The following is a 17,908-nucleotide window of genomic DNA, read 5'->3' on the forward strand; positions in this document are numbered from 1 at the left end:
AGCTATCACTCATTCTAAATGTCTACCACTTGCTATAATTGATTGTAATTGAATATTTGTATACATTGGTCTATACAGCTAGATAGATAGATAGATAGATAGATAGATAGATAGATAGATAATCTATCTATCTATCTACCTTTTATTAAGGCATTTTATAACTGCAGTGTTATTTTCATATTTTATTTCTTTTTTCTCTTTCTTTCCTTTCTTTATTATCTCTCGATCACATCTATTTTCTCTATCTATCTATCTATCTATCTATCTATCTATCTATCTATCTATCTATCTAATCTAATATGTTAATCAGTTCCATATTTTTAAATATTGCAATCTGTGGCAATCTGAACTCAATCTGTTAAAGAATTAGCGTTTTCTAGCCTCGCAATACCCAGGAAAGTTTAAAAGTCCTTTTTCCGATCAAGTTTTAATACAGTAACCCATGCACATGTACATTAAAAGTAATATGTATATAAGTCAAAATTTGTATTATTCTCATTTAGCAAAATAAATAAAACTCGTTTGATAGTTGAGATTTATAACTACTGTATATAATGGGAATCATACAGAACCAGTTGAGTAAAGCTAATTCTCTCTTTCCCTATTATTCCACATTCTAATAATGACACATCAATGTGATAAGGATATACATAGCAATGGACGGGAAAGGATGTGTGTAATAAAGACCAAAGGTTAATACATATTACCCCAAATTAAAGCGTACAAATGACTATGATTTGCTATATTAGTCACAATCGCATTAATCTTCTGTGTTCTATGACTTTCTAGCAGCTTTTGTCCTGAGGGATATGTGTTTATTTATTTATAACTTCTCTAACAAAGGAATGCCTATGTGTATCATCCTATTTCTGTGTCTAGTTCCAGCATGCTCACAGTTAATCTGTGACATGGAGCAAGGTGTTTATATAGTATTTACAGGGAGCACCAGAGAGCTATTCACAGAACACACTTCCAGACAAGCCAAAAGAAAACAAATGCTCCAGTGCAATAGAAAGGAGTGCAATGTACAATCCAGCAGCGACGGATTGCTTTTAAAATGACACTTTCCTCCAGAGTTTACATTACTGAGCCTAGGGTGAACCCCATCACTTTTTAAAGCACGTTGAGAAGCCTTATGTAATCTCTGAACAGAAATTCTGATGTAGCTACACAGGCTCAGTCTTTTATGGCTGAGCCCACATCATCTATCACCATCACAAACACAAATGATGACAAGCTGACAAGGGGCAAAATAAATGAAAGCTACTGCTAGCATGTCATATTTGGATTGCTGTATATATTTCTTTTCTGCATTGTGCACTCTCCTGCATAGATCATACAGAGGCACACCTAGGAAATCTGATATTGAATTGTATTGAGATTCTCACTCTTGCACTTGACTAGTTATTTTAACCATTTCCAGTCCCCATGAGCTTAACCATAGCAAGCCCTGACTCTCCCTGAGCTTCCAGTCTCTATCTCCCCAGGATAAATAAATGACTCAATTGAATTGAATAAGGTATTGCATTCTTAAACCATGTTGCAGTTCTTTAATACTGTGCAATGGCTTACATTGTAACCAAATGCAGAGATCAGTCAATAGATGAAAAACCCACAGAGATCACTCATTCTGGTTGACTTATATACTTGCTATCAGTTGTGTGTAAAAGGTCAAGTTGGATGTTATTTATCAAAAAGGCACAGCGGGGTAGAAACAGCAAAGCCATTAGAAGGATTGCCCGGAATGCTCTATATATTAAGGCATACCCCATATATCGCTTCCCAGTGTCACATTACTGTGCTCTATGTCTCAACAGCCTGCAGTACATCCAGGTAGCAGTATTACCAAACACTTGTAAGCTTGAAATTGTCTAATAATAATGTGCTACAGAAGCTGATATTGCAAAGCTTCCCATGCAGTGCCTCAAGTCAATGGATTTACAGTGACTTGTTCAAGGTCATCCTCTAATGACCCATATCTAATACACTGGTTGTTAAGACTTCAGTCATTGTCTTCTAACTAAACTCATCCTAAAGAACATGACCTCCTCTATTGTATATCTACTTGTACTTGCTACTTTGCAAATTTACTTAACACTGACAAAGTTCAAGCCCTCCACTTAGGCTCACCTACACAAGAACTTTTCTTCTAGTCTTTGGGCTACATATTGTTACATATGTGCATCTACCACTAGCTTGTGTGACACTGATGTTAACAAAAGAGATACAATGAGGTATTTGCAGACACAATATTTTGGAGGATGTGTAAGAAGAATAAAACACACAGGATGGATGACCTATAAAGGCAGAGGAGAATGTTACAATAGAAATAAACCAGGATCGCAAAGCCCCCCCTGTACTTCAGTCTGAATTGGTTCTTTTTAATTGCACAAAGCTGTGAATTACTAGGACACAAGTGGAATAAAAAAGGAAAATGATCCTGCCCCCTTGTCAACTGCATTGCTTTAGCTCGGTGTGATTTACATCAACATACAAACTCATTTTACACTCAGTGATTCTACACCTTGCTCTTAAAGTGTTGGCTAATCTTTGCAGAAGACAATCACATGGAAGTCATAGCCTGTGCTGTCTCCACTCTTCATACTCATCTTCAAAAAATCCCATCCAAGTGCTTATGGCGTCATTATCTCAAGCACAACTTCAGCAGTCTTGTTCCAAGCACAAAGCATTTCTAAAACACAAATTACTGACAGCTTTACTTTATATCTTATAGCCTTCCATGTATACTACAGATAATTAACCTATTAGTAGACATCATATTTACATTCATCCAGCCTGTCCTTGTGACTTAGAACACAGTACATATAATAAAATAAAAGCTCTTACCGTGCTTTACAAGTGTTGCAGTCTCAAGTACAATGTATGATTTTATTTAAACCATAGCTAGAGGCTGACAATACTGCTTGCCTTGACCAGGACATGACGCTTTTAATTACTATTACAGTAAATCACTCACTAGCAGGCTACATGAATTAGTTTTTTAAAGAATTCTGATTTTTCTTATTTTTTTCATTGCAGTTCAATTAATTGGAAGCAGGAGATAAAAGGCGCATGTGCTTAATGACTACAATGAAACCCTAAGGGTTTTCTATCTAAAGATGATGACAAAAGTATCACTTCAAACAACAGAGCAGAACTCCAGGTTTTGATTGATACTACCTACATGTATCCACCACGACCTATTTTAAATGACCTGGGTGCATGTATATTTAGCTTTGCCTTAGAACAATGCATACAAATGTCTCATTTTATAATGTCAAGCTGCAAAGACATTTTAATCATAGCGAGTCTCCGTTGAAAATTGCATTGATGTCATTTTTGGATTACAAAAAGCTACAGAGAAAAAGGAATCCGCTGACGAAGCCTTTTTATTTTATTTACCATAAAACCAGAAAAAGGTCATGCCATTCCTTTATATCGAAGTGCTTCTTTCACCCCGAATAAAGGAGCACTTGACCTGTACACAAAACTGAATAAACATCAATAGAACTCAATTAAAGCACGTTTGTGCACTAAATCACCTGTTAACAATGACCATGTTCTTCCAGAAAATGAAGAACTTCAAATGAATGCAAAATATTTCATTTCTCATATACACATGTTTCATTTTTTAAGGAAAACTAATTATGTCTTATGAAAAAGCTTTGGATGACAAATGTTAAATTGTATCATATCTTCCCTGGTGAAAATGTTTCCTAAGGAGCATACATGGAATATTTTTGGTTTATTGCAAACCAGAAATCACAGTTACACCAATTAAAAAATTTTCTGCTAAACCTTATTCTCAGGCATAGTGCAGATAAGTGCATTCAGCTTCACATACCAGTGGCAGACAAGCAAAATGAACATTGCAAAAAGTCTTTTGTAATAGTAAATGTTTAAATTAAATGCACACAAAACAAGAAAAGATGACAATTGTAAAGCATTTGAGTAAATTTACTTATATTGTGTCATGTTTAAAAAAATCCTACTTGCTGTATCTTTGGTGCAGTTTCCAGGAATACATGTCCTCTAAAAAATAAAACCCTCACTATTTATTATTGCATTACAATCAGTAATACATATAGGAATGTTTTACTCTCTATAGTTTTTTCATGATTAATTGGCATGTATATAAATAAACATCTACTAGTAGTTCTCAAGTACAGTTTATTTTAAATGTCATTTACACCTGCCACATAGTACAGCCCCCACTGTAGTTCTGGATATTGCAGCAGTCGTACTGCGCATCAGGTTGGAATTGTGAATGTTAAAATAAATGACAGAGACTAGGGCATTACTTACATCAGGAGAGGTACCTTATAAATATAAGTCTAATATAAATATATAATGAATAAAAAAAATGGAGTTCCACTTTTAATACTACTGCTGCAGCAGGATTTAAAATACACAGTAATGGAAGCAAAAAGAAGGGTCAAAGAGGGGTTTTCTTGCACAAAGCATTGGCATGCCTGGCATGCCTCTCTGGTGCTCTGACATGCCCTTCTAAACACTGTGGGAACCCTTACATGTATGCAATGCATAGCAATGCACATAGCATACATTGGTGCTCTGGGTTGCTATTCATTCATAATGACACTCTAAATACACCATACCAGTGCACTCCAGTGGAATGTATGGCAATGCACCTGCTTGTGTTTCACTTCCAAAAGCCCCCTTATTGCGTAGCCTAATTTCTCTAGTCATATATAGCTAAGGTTCATTTGAGATGGTAACAAATGAAGTATGGTGCTAAAGCATTGCATGAAAAACATAGATATATTATTGTAGTTTTTTTTAATAAACACAATTAATTACCTCTAGTTTTTTTCAACAACTTTGCAAGTTTCTTTAGTCTAAAACAAATATATGAACATTTTGTATATTACAGATCTTGAACACCCACCATGCACTATTGAGGATGAAATGTGCCATTTTATTTTAGGTACTTTTGGCATACTGCATATATAGCTGCATTCTGTGAACTTTGATGCCAGCAGCTGAGCCTGAATCTTGACACTGTCACAATGTCAATGACCCAATGTCAAAAAGAATTCACACTAGTTTAAAACTGCTAATTTTTAATGGCACTTGTATGTGCGTTTATAATATCTCAATTACCATTTTTATTCCATCTCAGCTAAAACTGCAGGTCACAATTTCAAACTGTGGTAAAAATACATCCTATGCGGGTTAAACACTGGGTGATAGTTCTAATTGAATGAACATTAAAGTTGTTGTAATTACCAATTTTATTGCAAAGTTTTAGAAAAAAGGACATTTACACTTGGTATGTAATTGATATATTGTTTGAATATTGGTTGAAAGTTCCTTCTCATTGAGACACCAGGTAAATGATTGCTATCTTCTATATGCAGACCTGGTTACCACCGTACATGTATTGATAGCCCTATTCTTTGTCTGATTAATGGTCCCCCACTTTGACCACCTGACCCAACAATAATGTAGCTAAATGGGAGGAGCTCTCCTGCAATTGATGGTGAATGTGGAGGGGCACCAATATTGGGTGCAACCACTCTGCCTTCAAAACAACATCAATTCTTCACCTTTACACAGTGTTTGAAGGAACCCAGCAGGGAAGTTGTTCCAAACATCTTGGAGAATTATCCACAGATCCTCTGTAAATAAATGCTTCAAACCCCTCTGTCTCCCAGACAGAGTTGATGATGTTTAAATCAGGGGTCTGTGTGGGCAATACCAACCCTTACAGGAATCCTTGTTCTTCTTTGCACTTATGATAGTTGTTAATGACATTGTCAGAATATGTAGGGTAGTTGTCCTAAATCAAAAAAAAAAAATAGGCCAATCAAACACTTCCCTGATTCTCTGATGGTATTGCATAGTGAAGACATTCTAAATCCTAACCAAATCCGCAAATCTATTTGCAGAAATGCCCAGACATGCAAGAAACCTCCACCATACCTCACTGTTGCCTGCAGACACTCCCCAGCCCTTCAAAGAATTATCTGCCTTCTGCTACAACCAAATATTTCAATAGTTGTGCACTTGTTCTTGTTTCTATATTGGAGGTATGGCAATTCTTCCATAAAGATCTCCTTTGACCAGATTTCTCTGAACAGTAGATGGGTGTACCTGCGTCCAACAGGTTTCTGCCTGATCTGAGCTGATGGATCCCCCAGGACATTTTCTGATTTCAAAGGGAAGTAAGCATGATTTGTCTTTCCCCTGCTACACTACGTTTCCTTGGCTGACCACTGTGTCTATAGTCATATTTATTGCCCGTTTTTTTGTTCTTGTTCAAAGGAGCTTAAACAGCAGTTCTTGAAACCCCAGTCTTCTTTAAAATCTTTGGCTGGCAAAAGACCTTGCAGTTGAAGTAAACCTTCCTTCTGTCTTGTTGCTGTGCTCTGTTTTTCCATAGTGTAGGGCCTGTGACATGAAATGAATGGTAGCAAAGTTTGGCTTACCTAGTTAAGCCCCTTCCACTATACACATATATAATATATACACCGATTGATTTATTTTGTTTTTATTGTTAACCTCAAGAAACATCTCATGAAAAAATCCTATATGAACCAACCAGCCTTCATTATTATGTGGAGTAATTTAGAGATCTGATATGCAGTTATATACTACTTCGTAAGTTTGTATTTTATAGAGATTGGTACAAGGCAGTTTCTCTCTGCTTGTCAGAGATTAAAAATAAAATCACTGTCCAGCACTCCGTTAAAGTCTTGAGTGATTCCTTATGGTATCATATGAAGTAATAAAAATGTGTATTGCTTTCATTTTGTACAATTTTTATAAGCCTAGAATTCCAAGCTAAATCTCCATTGCACCATGCAGTCTCTTTTAGGATAATTTACTACATCTGTACTGATAACTGTAATCAACAGCTTACTAGATAAGATTTTCCTTGCAGCTTTAATAAAATACATTTTAATCTGAGAAGTTTAAAGAAAGTGAGGAGTGAACTTTACCTATATTTAAAAAGATGAAAGAGGAACTCGGTTTTAATTTTTTTGTGATCGCTCAATGGATCCCCAAATAGCTGAGCTGTGCATTGTGAGGAAATCTGGCTTCTCCTTAGCTTGCTGGGAACTTATGTGTGCACAGAATTACCTAATTACGGCCAATCAAGTGGCGGGCCGATAATTGCAAGGCGGTTGATCAACTCTAATGAAATATAAATTAGCTTTTTTTTATGCGTGTATTTTTTACTGTGGTCAACAGTGCTGGCGGGCCGCATATATTTGGCGGGCCGGTGGAAATCTGAACACAGGCCACAATTGTCCCCTGGGCTGGTCTTTGGACATGCATGGTCTACATGCTTAAATGCATTGAGTTGCTGCCATGATTGGCTGATTAGATGTTTGCATTAGCAAGCAGTTGAACAGATGTGCCTAATAAAGTGGTGGGTAAATCTGTATAAATTTATATATATATATATATATATATATATATGTATATACACATACATACAGATATATACACACACACAGTATATTGGCACAATTACCTTAGGAAACCTCCCAAAACCAAAGTAAGAAACTCACTTAACTTCAAAACATTGGTAAAAAGCAAAAACATATGTTAGACCTGCCTGTTTACAATAATACATATTACAATATTACACTAGGGATTAGAAGAAAACATTTCAATGATTCATCCTCATACACTGATGGATAGATTCAAGCAACTATGCTAGTCATGGCTAGTTGAAAACCAATGAGAGGCAGTAAAAAGTGCTTTAAGGTAAGACTTTCAATTTTTTAAGTTTCTTCCCTGGAGCTCATAATACTGTAAGACAGGAAGAGTTTCTCTAGAAAAGTTGGTTGGGTGCATTATGGAAGCCAGAAAGTTAAATTTTAAAATAATAATGTAGTTCCTGCAAGTAGTCAAAATCCGATACTTAGTAAAATCTAGTAAAATGTACTTGCCTGTATTTGATCCTGAAAAAAATCTGGCTGTCATTCACTTGTTATACAATTGTTAAAAGTAAGAAAAGCAGATCTGTGCAGAATTTGCAATGGGTCCTCAGACCTTTATGCATACAAATTATATTCAGTACATAAATGTTCATTATTAGGAAATAATACTAGTACATAGTATGATTCACAAGAACAGACAGTACAAACTGGTAAATATAGTCAGATCTAGGTGTGGGGAAGCTTGGGGTAGATTGCCAGTGAAGGGTCTAGTATATTTTTCATGTATAAATTCCCACCTGCCTATTATTATCACATAAATACCAGACTCATATATTCTATATACCAGTATTAGTACATTTTTGGCACTACAATGCATTTATTTAAAATTATCTTTGGCAGTTTACCACAGGATTCTTTTGTAATTTTTAGCATAAGATCTTTGCATGTGCATGTAAGCAAACATGCATCGTTCCTGATCTTACCTTAATATATTGTATAGAAAAGAACAAAACATGATAATGCAGTCAGTCTCAAATATCTTTGTTCTAACTAAAGCTGACTAGTCACCTTAAAAACTAAACCTATTTCTAGTGTTCTAACCCTTGAACAAACATAAAAAAAGAATAATTCTAGTTTTCTTCTTTCTTCCTGTGCCACCTCGTTTCTTACTGCAGTGCCATTGGTTGACAGGTGAATTCGGCAGCGTCCTTGAAAATCCACCTAACATAAGGAGGCTAAAGAGTTCAACATATGACCAGGCAACAGTGCCTGATCTCGTTCTAGATATGCAAGAGCATGGGTGTCATGTTATTAGGCGACATTCCACAAAAACAAATGACCTGATTTTGTGCACTCATAGACACCAGTTTAAACATCAGTTGTTACTTTTGAGGAATGCCCCCTAATGACTAATAATCCAAGCCTGCAAATGTGTAGAACAAGATCAGCACCGTTGTCATGTCAACAATGAGAATATTGTTGTAGCACTATGATCAATTACTTGGAATAATATATAGTTTTTGCATATTTTGACATATCAGGAATCCAAAAACATATTTGAATATATGTGGCCAATAACATACAAGTAAAACCACCTCTACAATATACTATTATTTTAGTATATTGTCCAAAGAATTGCAAAATACAAAATATGGTATAATTGCATTGCAATTTGTAGTAATGACATTAATAGTTTATGTGGGATATCAGTTTGGTATTTTTCAATAACCCCTGACAAATACTGCAAATATGGAGAGTATTTTTATTACATTTAGTACATATTAAATAGTTACAAGTCAGGTTGAAAAAGATATAAGTCCATCAAATTCAACTACTAGGGAAATAAACATATCTCAGATATAAAACCCTATGGACATAGTTGATCCAGAGGAAGGCAAAATAAAAAAACATGATACAATTTGCTCCAACAGGGGAAAAGAATTCCTTCCTGATTCCATGAGGCAATCCTCATAACTGAGTTCCCCCATTCCTTTTTTTAGTTTAGTTGCCGTTCTCTGCACTCTCTCCAATTCCTCAATGTCTTTTTTGTGAACTTGGTGCCCAAAACTGGACTGTATATTCCAGATGTGGTCTGACCAATGCTTTGTACAAGGGCAGGATTATGTCTCCATCTCTGTAGTCTATTCTAGCTAACTATTGCAGCTCGGCAGAACCCCCAGATCCTATGCTATTTCTGACTCCCCCAAATGTATTTCTCCTAGACTATTGGTTGCCAACCTTTTGGACATCACGGACCACTAATTTTAGGGACTCCGGACCGCACATGCACATCACTCAAAGGGGAAGACACTTCCACAAGAGTGACATTCTGATGACAAAATCTGCCCACTCTCCTATCAAAGGTCTGAGCCTGCGATGAGAGAGTGGGCGGGTCGTGTCCAGAGACAAAACCCGCCCAGCACCCTGAGCCTGCTATCCATATAGGGAGACATGGCCTGTGGCTCTGGCTGGTGCGCCCCCAGCGGGGTCCTTTTTCTGACCCCACTGGAGGACATACCAGCCAGAGCCACAGACCACCAAATGTTTTTTCCCACCGGTTGTTGACCGCTGCCCTAGGCAGTATAAAGCATGCATGTTGTTAGCCCTCAAGTGCATAAATGTACACTTTTCAATATTAAATGTCGAGTCTGCTTGTAGAATATAGACATCCTGTATGGACAAATACATAGTTTGGTGTCATCTGCAAACATGGAAATGGTACTTTTATTCCCAAACTCTATATAGAAACAAGCACTTTGAAGTAGCAGAGTTCTGCTCTTTGAGGACACGTGAGTGTAATCCCTCAGGTCCTGGTGCTTTGTCAACCTTATTTTGTCCAACTGTTTCTAAGTCATATGAATTTTGAGCTATTGTGCCTCATTTAAACAGTGACATTGCTCTTAGCAATTTGGAATTTAGCTCTGCCATTTTCTTCATCCCCAGTTACCAACCCAGATACATCCTGTAAGGGGCCTACATTCTCTGATCTGATCTTTTTTGCTATTATTATATTTAAAATATGTTTTTGGGTTTGCCTTAGTTTCTTTTGCAATCTGTCTTTCATTTTTAGGTTTTGCACATTTTATCTCCTTTTTACAATATTTGTTAAATCTTATAGTTATAGTTTTCAAATGGTGAAGGTGATCCTTCATTTTTATATTTTTACGACTTAGGAATCTTTTCAACCATCTATACACTTGTAAAACTCAGATTTATTTTTTTTAATTTCTTGGCAGACAAAATATAATGTACATGTAAATAATGACTATGAATAGTGCCATTGTTTCTGCACTAGACAATAATACACTTGCTGTTCTTAGGTGACAATGCTCATTCACAGTTCTACATCTATGGAGAAGCATTATTCTGACAATAGGCAGCACACCCGCTTTGAATTATAGTACAATGAAGCCTCTAAAAGAATTGTGAACATTGTTTGGGAAGCAATTTTTTTTTCAGATTTCAATTTAAGTACAATGCTAGCTATTTTTTAAAAGTTTTTGATATTGTTGGAAAAGGCAACTAGGAAATATGACAACAGTTTTGCTTTTCAGCCCCTGCTTAGAAAATTTTAACTAAGTTCCTGTCCCAGTTGGTGACAGTTGGAAATAAAAAAAAACTATGGTTGTCACCAAAACAAGATATGGTTTTCAGTGAAGACACCTTTTCCCTATGGCAACTACAATTCCTCTCACTTTCTATTGTCCTATTTCTCTGTTTTTTTATGGTTTAGATATAAAAAAACTTTATTTTGTGGGTCATATTTTGTGTCATATTATACCAACAGTTTAGTTTGGGCCATCAGTTGGAAATCTTCACTAAACTAATAAAATATTTTACTTTGTTTTGGTGTGTAGTTTAAATCTTCACATTTTTTGCATACTGCCCTTGTTCTGCTGTGTTTGATGGGCAGATATTGGCATAATTAAAATATACACATCAAACATGATGCAGAACATTCTCTTTAAAACAAAAACATAAAACAAAAAAGCCCAAAACAACACAAACCCACAATGGCAGTTTTTAAATTTCCCCTTTCTAGATAAAATGATTTACAACACAGCTCCACTGAAATAATTGTAGCAGTAAGTTAGGTGGTTCCATTCTGTTTGAAGCTCCTAATTTGTAAAGACATAATGGTTGTGGAAGGGACAGTTTTAACAGTCCTCCTTATCAGATAAACTAGTATAAACACTACAAATAGATGTAAAATTTATTATTTATATTCATGATACCCAAAACTGATAGAAATACCATAGGTGTTGCAATTAATACTGACTCTCAAGTGAAATAATACAAAATTTTCCATTTTGCTCACACAAGACAAAGACAATAAAATAGATTTTTCAAAATATTTTAAGCCAGGAAATATGATTTGAAGCTTTTTCCTCATATTGATGGACATCAACCAACTTTACGTGTATATAGATCAAGCATATAAGGTGTCACAGCAAGACAGACTGTCAAAGTCATTTCATGTACAAAACCTAAGAACTACAGCAGCCGCTTCAATTTCTTTTATCAGCTGGTTATATGTTTTATTTTCTTCCATGCACCCAGCACTGGACAGATTCCTTTGTTACTGAAAACTAATAGTGTTTACGTACACAATATTAATTTGAGACAGTCATAGTATAATGGCAATGGAGGTGAAAATAGAACTAAAGATTTTTTTAAATCTCGATGATGGAAAAAAAAAAAAACTCAGACACACTTTTTCTGAAGAGGGTGAATAAACAACAGTTTTACATCGTTCAAATGTATATTTCCTATATTATGAGTGGTGTAATGCATTATCATTTTTTGCCTATATTAAGTGCTGCAAAAAAAAAAAAAAGAAAGATTGCAAAAAGCAAAGCAATTCAAGCACACAGACAAGAGATAATTGAATTTCCACAACCAGAACACGTTTGCTCCATTCTTTGAGGCAAGCCCAAAATGCAACATGCTTATCTATACAAAGAAAAAATACATTACTTACTTGGATTGGATGATTACTATAGCATATGCTTTACTATAGCATGATACTAAATGAAATAATGCTACATTCTTTACAAACCAGTTTTCATGAACGGGTTACTTTTTCTTTTTTAGCAGGGCTGAAGTTTTATCACAATTATTTCTGGACAAACGACTTTGAATTTTTTCATATTATATTTTCATTCAATGATTTTAAGGTAATTTCAATATTTGGGAAATCCAGAAAAATGGTGGTTGAGCAGTACTGTAGGGATACAGTACAACAGAGTGTTTGATGTAATTAAGCATTTTTGTTAGGTGTAAAAATCATAAATCATAAATGACCCATTCAAACTCATACATTTCTTGCATACAAATACATATCTGATAACAAATGCATTCATGATTATGTGGCCATTGTTTTTTTGTATTCCAACATTATATTAAAATATAAAACCATAATTGTGAAGATATAAAATATTTATAGAGAAGTCATAAGATGAACTGTTGGTTGTAACACATATGGACAATATAAGGCAAGAGGTGAGCCCACCCTTTTGTGCTAAGGGTGCTCAGTTTTCCATTTATTCAGGATGAAGGCTCTTGAGATTTACCTTACCAAAGGCACATTATAAATTATTTTCTATTACTGGTTCTAACTTGCAAACATATTGGGCAATAGTTTTGGGCTAGTTCAACATTATAAGTCCAGTCTAGTTGAATATGACTCCTGGGATACCTACGTCACTCGTCCAGGGAGGCTCTGGGAGTGCCTTCTGTGCATGCCCTAATCTCAGACATGCGCATAAGAGGAATTTTTTCTATTACGGGAAAGAGATGCTGATCTCACGCTAGTGCAGTGAGATCGGCTCTCTTTTTGTTCCCCTTTCCAGCTGGCTACGTCACCCAATCTTGCACCTGTGCAATGCGAGATCAGGTGACGTGCCATATAGATTTTACCTAGTCTGCCCTGGAATAGGAACAGTGTACAGTATATGTGTACGGTGTTTAGAGCCCCCTATACTATGCAGTTTGTGTACATGGCTTTGTAATATTTATCAGTGTAATACCCGTGTTTAGGCAGGCTCTAAACATTGTGAACAAGTTACTTTGTCTACTGGCCTTTTTTTCAGAGCAGACCAAGCAACCCACTGCCTTTTGAGGGACAAGTTGGACATGTTTTTTAATATGTAAAATATATCCCTTAACTGCCTTTTCCAAAACCTTTCAGGTACACTATAGTAAGTCCAAAAAAGCAAGCAAGCTAAGGACTGCATACTTCCTAACTCATAGCTTTCTACTTCTATATGCCTATACTGCAATAGGTATCTCTGCCAATTGCTACAGGTAGCAATTTATCATATTAGAAACATACAATTATCTTCAACTGATGAAAAAAATAATAATGCAAAGTCAGCTACATGAGATTTAGGAGATTTGTGTGTGATTTATCAAACCTAGGGGGCTTTTCTATAAAGGTGATTTGTGGTACTGGTCCACTTTATGTGAGTGGAACTAACCTTTAAATATGCCAAAAGAGTATAAGAGTATATTTTAAAATTAGCTTTTTCAGATTTCACTTGAAAATAAAATGCTTCTGAAATTCATAAAAAATTAAATTTAAATAGAGGTTACTCATGTATACAGTATATTTTATGCTTAAGTTCTTGCAATGGCATGTATTAAATATTAAACTATATCAGCATAATATATTCTAAAAGACAATGCATCATATTTTTTTCAGCAGCTGTGGTATCATACCTGAACAACTGACCTGAGTTTTCCATTAAGATTTCCACAGTCTTTGAAGGCTTTCCCTGGTTGCAGAAAGGATAAAGATTTTTTAATTAGCGATGATCATAAAATAAAAATTTTATTGTACTTACTTAACTCCCAGTCTTATAGTATTATTATTAAAAGTATCCTTTAGATATACCCGGTGAATTGGGAGCACAGACGGGGCATTGAACAAATTACTGTATGATCCACTGAATAAAGTAGAAATTATTTTAAATATTATTCTATATGTTTTACTTGTCTGGTCTATAGACATTAAAAATAATGTAAAGAGTTCATTTAAAAGTCACAATGCATTTCCCATCTTGCTTGTATCAGTGGTTGCTATGAATCTATTTTTGTAATACATACACTATGTCAGCAAACTTTTATTTTAAAGTGTGTTGTATTACTGCATATTAAAATGGATTAACACAACATTCTGCAACATTATTAGCTGTTTGAGTTTTCTTATGCTATATTTACATTTTTATGTTTTCAGGCTTGCCATTTCCTCTTTTCCAAGAATAAGAACACACCCCTGCCTTCCATTACTGCAGTTGCACTGTCATGCCACAATGTTTAGTCTATGCTACTTTACAGCCTCTGAAAAACAGCACTTAGGGTACTCAGCTTGATTTATTATTATTAATAATTATCAATAATAATAATAATAATAATAATAATAATAATATTAATAAAAACAGGATTTATATAGCGCCAACATATTACACGGTGCTTGACATTAAATAGGGGTTGCAAATGACAAACAGTGACACAAGAGGAGGAGAGGACCCTGGCCCAAAGAGCTTACAATCTAGGAGATGGAGGAAGTAACACACAATAAGAGGATTTGTACTTTTTTTCTCCCCTAGGCCAGCTACCTTGTGCCACCCCCTTACCCTCACAACTGCCTTAAAAGAAGGCTTTTAAGGCTATATTTAGACTGACAGTGAGGTTATGATGCAGTTCCAGGGAACCACTGCCTCAGGGACTACATGCAGCCCCATACAGAATGAATTGGGGTGGCAGTGAGCGAATGCATTGTGTTTCCTCATGCAAGCAACCTATACACTACACAACTCACATCAGTAAGGGGAAATACATGCATTAAATGGACCCAAAAATGTTGAATTCCTGTGGTCGCTGTGGTCCTGGAGTTCTTTTTCCAGAATGCTTCTCCTAAACACTGTATTGACAAGAACACTTTAAAGCTCAACTTTTAACCTCTGATCACCCTTTTCCCCTTTCAGATACCCCTCCCCCATCCCCATTGATTGCCATCATTGTTAGTATGCAAAAACAAACATTTTTTTTGCATATAACTGGAACTGATTACTGGGATTTCACTTGCTAATAAGTTGCATAATTAAAAAATAGACTTTTTTTTAGTAAAATTCTTGTGTATATCTAGAAATAATTGCTGTGATTTGCTTAAGTATCAAGCTGTTCCCAAGCACTCTCCCTAAATACTTTCCCCCGAGCACATTTCCAAAAGTACTTTGCTTTATCTGCTTGATGGACAAAACTGGGTTTATTGTGTTATATATTACAGAAACCTATTTGTTACACATATTTTGAATATATATTCCCTTTTTCCTTTAATTAATAACGATTTGACCTATGCATACCTGCACGCACTGGTGATCCAATTAAAGTCGATTGTAAGTTGTTACCAATCTTTTGAAGATAAATTATTCCATAGTAATTCTCTGCTGTTCTGACAACTTTGGATGAGAATAATATTACTTTCTTGTCTTTGATTTTCCTGGCCTGAAGTGGGCTTTGCAGCCTGTTTGGCTGAATGACTGTCAAACTGAATAAATGTATATGAATATATGATTTTTCATATATGTATTGATTAACATGGACCAACAACATGAATACTGCTATTTTGCATTTTTAGCATACAGTTATCTCCATCTGTAAACTCCTGATGAAGCGGTGTATCCGTGAAACGTGTTGCAAATTTAATAAGGTTGTAACAATTCCTACTGAGAAATATTATTGAGCTATTGTAAGAGTCTAGGAGTAGGAATGTATAAAATGATGTGTGGCAAAAGTATGGATAGCACATATTATGTTACCAAATGACCTTGTTAGATGGAGATATATATGTAATGTTTTTAATATTGTACTACCAATGATGTTGTCACTGTGTTTTTAAATGAGTGTATAAAAAAAACTGAGTTTTTTTAATGCTTGCAAATGCTTGTTGTGGCATGGTTTCTGGAAGTGATATTTTGATTTTGGTTGTGTGATTGCTTTTTCTTTGGAGGAAAAACTGTACCGCAGATGCATCAGTAACTCAGTAACTGTACAACAAAGAGTTTGTCAAATTCTTCAGTTGACTCTAAACTCTGCGTTTGGGCACATTAGTGGTTCTCAACTGCAAATCTAAAAAGGTCCCTTGTTATTCATAGGGTCTTTGACTGTCAACTGCTTTTACCTTCCCTTTATATTTGTCTAACTCTATATTTTTTTACATACAAGAAAAGTGATAGTGATTCCTTTGCAGCAATCTGTGTAAGTATTCACGTTTGGCATTACCTGTAACATTCAGTGGGATCTTTTTGTGCACTGTGGCATCGTATTGCGACCAAACTGATATTTTGGCTTCAAACTTACTTTAAATTACCCTCTTTTTTAAAACCTGACATTTTTTTCTTTTTACCTATTCAGTGGATCTACCCTGCCTCTGATCTGTCAGCTTTTATGTTGCAAATAGGTTTATATCAATTTAAGTGTTCTGGATAGCTCAGTACAGATATGCATATTGGGGTTAACATACTAAAATGAGTACATTTCACTCTATCCACACTAGCTAAAAAAATTCCCCTGACACTTGCTGCATTTATTGTGAATAATGGTTCCCACACTGCACTTTTACCATACATGTGCAATACACTTCAGATGCAGATGCTGTTCTTCCATATCTAGAAAATAATAAATGAGTTATGAATGCATACATTCTCTAAATTCAAAGTAGAAAAGCAAAGTAGGGCCTCTTTAATAAAAGGCTATGAATTCTTACCTTTTCAGCAGGCAGTATGCCCAAACCCGCGTTAGGACATCCAAGAAGAGGTAGAACATGCTTGGACTGTGACCATGGGCAGCTGTAAAGGCAAGAAAAAAGATAGTGTATAATACTAATGGCATTATGACCATGTAAAGCTGGCTCTCTATCCTAATGAAGATCCTCCATCGGATACAGCTACAAAAACTGAACAGTCCATTAAAATGAATGGGGACCTCTGTGTGTGTGTGTGTGTGTGTATATATATATATATATATATATATATATATATATATATATATGTATATACTAGCTGATTACCTGGTATTGCCCTGGTATTTATTTATTGCAATCTTATATTATACAGAAAAAGAAATCAAATAAAGCTATAGTGTTAAATCAAAGAAATGTTTTTTTTACAGGTTTTAAAAGTATAAGTACAATATACAAATTATAATGTAAAATCTTTGACAAATTGACTATATTATTACTTTAACACAGGGGTGTCAAACTCAAATACACAGAGGGCCAAAATTAAAAACTTAGACAAAGTCGCAGGCCAACCTTGAAGTTTATCGAAAAACTTAAGGACACTTTTCCTTCTCAGTAAATATAAACCATTTTCATATAGAAACAAAAAGGTTTTGCTTACATTTATTTTGGAAAAGCTTATAATAGAGAAAGAGGCATTTTATTTTTTTTTTTGTTTATTTAAGAAAAAATCTAACAATAATAATAACAATAT

The sequence above is a fragment of the Pyxicephalus adspersus genome, chromosome 5 (assembly GCF_032062135.1).
Source record: "Pyxicephalus adspersus chromosome 5, UCB_Pads_2.0, whole genome shotgun sequence".
Taxonomy (NCBI): domain Eukaryota; kingdom Metazoa; phylum Chordata; class Amphibia; order Anura; family Pyxicephalidae; genus Pyxicephalus; species Pyxicephalus adspersus.